The 3,153-nt window shown below is 42.8% G+C and overlaps 1 protein-coding gene across 1 annotated transcript in view; it reads left to right on the plus strand.

Annotated features, from left to right (window-relative positions):
• The window catches only part of patj (PATJ crumbs cell polarity complex component), an 81,234-nt gene that overhangs the window by 25,502 nt on the left and 52,579 nt on the right, over nucleotides 1-3,153 (plus strand). The gene's annotated exons all lie outside the window — the stretch shown is intronic.

The following is a 3,153-nucleotide window of genomic DNA, read 5'->3' on the forward strand; positions in this document are numbered from 1 at the left end:
TCTGAGGGTCTACTTGATGGTCTGAGGGTCTATGATGGTCTGAGGGTCTATGATGGTCTGAGGGTCTACTTGATGGTCTGAGGGTCTACTTGATGGTCTGAGGGGCTACTTGATGGTCTGAGGGTCTATGGTGGTTTGAGGGTCTACTTGATGGTCTGAGGGTTTACTTGATGGTCTGAGGGTTTACTTGATGGTCTGAGGGTCTATGATGGTCTGAGGGTCTATGGTGGTCTGAGGGTCTATGGTGGTTTGAGGGTCTATGGTGGTTTGAGGGTCTATGGTGGTCTCAGGGTTTACTTGATGGTCTGAGGGTCTACTTTATGGGTTTGAAGGTCTACTTGATGGTCTGAGGGTCTATGATGGTCTGAGGGTCTACTTGATGGTCTGAGGGTCTATGGTGGTCTGAGGGTCTACTTCATGGTCTGAGGGTCTATGATGGTCTGAGGGTCTATGGTGGTCTGAGGGTCTACTTGATGGTCTGAGGGTCTATGGTGGTTTGAGGGTCTACTTCATGGTCTGAGGGTCTATGATGGTCTGAGGGTCTATGGTGGTCTGAGGGTCTATGGTGGTCTGAGGGTCTATGGTGGTCTGAGGGTCTATGATGGTCTCAGGGTTTACTTGATGCTCTGAGGGTCTACTTGATGGTCTGAGGGTCTACCAAAATGAGAGATTTGAGGTCTTAACTCCTTTAGTTGAACAAGATGTTCATCAGGAGTTTCAGACGGAACACTTTGTCCTAAAGGTGTGGACGGGGTCTGCAGTCAGACCCACGTGTCCAGGTCTGACCTCAGTAGTAAAACACAAAACAACTCTGTAGTTATTGAATATTTGTCAGCAGGTTTTCTGCTTTAAGTAGCTCGGTGGCCTCAGAGTTTCTGTCTCTTTAGAAATGTTAATCAAAGCTGTGCAGACTAATTGGACCATTAAGGTTTTCTTTTTCCCCCATTCTTCACCGCCTCCCTCGCTGCTCCCTCCATCTCTGTTCATCTTCCAAATTGATCTCTGCTCGGCCTCTCTTTTAATCTCTGGACTCGCCTCTCATCCCTCTTGGGTTTATGGCTCTCAGGACCAGCTGAGCGGTGCTGTCAAGGTGTTGGAGCGGAGGACAAACGACTGTAAATAAGTATGTAGAGCACGGCAGGATGAAGAGGAACGAGTTCAGAGGTCAGAGTAGATCCGTGTGAGCAGAACTCTTTGGGTTTTGTTCTGTTAGTGAAACAGAGACCCATTTGTCCTCGGTCTGATTTAATTTCTGGACCACGTAAAGACGGGTCGTCTCCGAGCTTTAATTAGAAGAATGGACTCGGGTCCACAGTTCTGTTGTGAATCAGACGGACTTGGGAAACACTCGTGCTCGGACCGGTTGGTCTCCATTCTTCCAGCGATCTGATGTTTGTTTTCCTACAGCGACTTGGTTCTGAGCCTATGAAAATCCAAAAACCTGTCCCAGGAAGCAGATGTGGACCTGGTCCAGGTGTGAAACAGGAAGCAGATGTTTGTCCGACTTCACGTTTTCACCTGTGGTTTCATTCAAACTGTGATCAGACTGAGAGCGTGCTGTTTCCTGTCTGTTCTACTGCTTTCTTTCACTTCATCATCCTCTGTTCTCCTTTTCCTTCTCCTCCTCTCCATCACCCCCTTCTCCCTCCTCCCTCTTTCATCTTCTCCTCTCTTTCACCTTCCCTCTCCCTCCTCTGCTGACTCAGCTCCAGGGCTGATCGCTATAAAGTGCTCCATCAGCTCAACCGGCAGCATCTTTCTCTTAAGAGAGGCGGTGGGGGTCGAGGGGGGGAGAGGACACTCTGCTCCTCCAGCATCAGTAGTACTGCAGTATACCCAGTAATACTGCAGTAAAACATGTAATACTGCAATACAACCAGTAATACTGCATATCATTCACTATTACTCCTGTACAATCACTTTTACTGGTACAGTCCATTTTAACGCAGTACCTTCACTATTACTGCAGTACATCCTGTATTACTGCAGTACATCCTGTATTACTGCAGTGCAATCAGGAATACTACAGTATAAGCAATAATGCTACATAACTATCACTATTATTTCTACACAACAAGTATTACTGCAGCATGTACACTATTGCAACAGTACATTCACTATTACTGCAGAACAGTCTCTATTACTGCATTACAATCACTATTACTGTAGTATGTTCACTAGTATTGTAGTATGTACACTATTACAGCAGTACCTTCACTTTTACTGCAGTATGTTGACTTTCTGCATTACGTTCACTATTATTGCAGTACTTTCACTATTTCTGCAGTATGTTCACTATTGGAGTACTGCACTACAATCACTATTACTGTAGTATGTTTACTATTATTGCAGTATGTTTACTATTATTGCAGTATGTTTACTATTATTGCAGTATATTTATTATTACTGCAGCATCTTCACCAGTACTGTTGTATGATCACTATTACTGCAGTACAGTCAATAATACGACAGTACGTTCATTATTATTGTAGTACGTACACTATTACAGCAGTACCTTCACTATTACTGCAGTATGTTCGCTATTACTGCAGTATGTTCACTGTTGCTGCAGTACAACCAGTAATACTACCGTACAACCAGTAATACTACCGTACAACCAGTATTACTGCTGTACAATCAGTAGTACTATATCACAATCAGCAATACTAGAGTACAGCCAGTATTACAGCAGTACAACTATTAATACTAGAGTAAAACCAGTAATACAAATGTACAATCAGTAATACTGCAGTATATTAAGTATTACTGCTGTATCAAAGTTCATGCTCAATAGTCGAGGTAAAAAATCCAAAAAAATTAAGTCAGGTCCTCTGGACGTCCAGAGTACCTGTAATCCAACTACATTCACTATTACTGCAGTTTAATTCCTTTTAATGCAGTACCTTCACTATTATTGCAGTACGATCACTATTACTACAATATTTTCACCATTACAGCAGTACTTTGACTGTTACTGCAGTATGTTCTCTGTTAATGCAGTACATTCCCTATTACTGCAGTACAATTACTATTACTGCAGTATGTTTAGTGTTCCTGCAGTACATCACATTTATACATTTTTGCCTTGCTTTTTACAAAATTTAGCTTTTAGCTTGTTTAGTTGATTTTAGCTTGTTTAGTTGATTTTAGCTT

Source organism: Nematolebias whitei, chromosome 3 (genome assembly GCF_014905685.2).
Source record: "Nematolebias whitei isolate Nwh7 chromosome 3, NemWhi1, whole genome shotgun sequence".
In the NCBI taxonomy this organism is placed as follows: domain Eukaryota; kingdom Metazoa; phylum Chordata; class Actinopteri; order Cyprinodontiformes; family Rivulidae; genus Nematolebias; species Nematolebias whitei.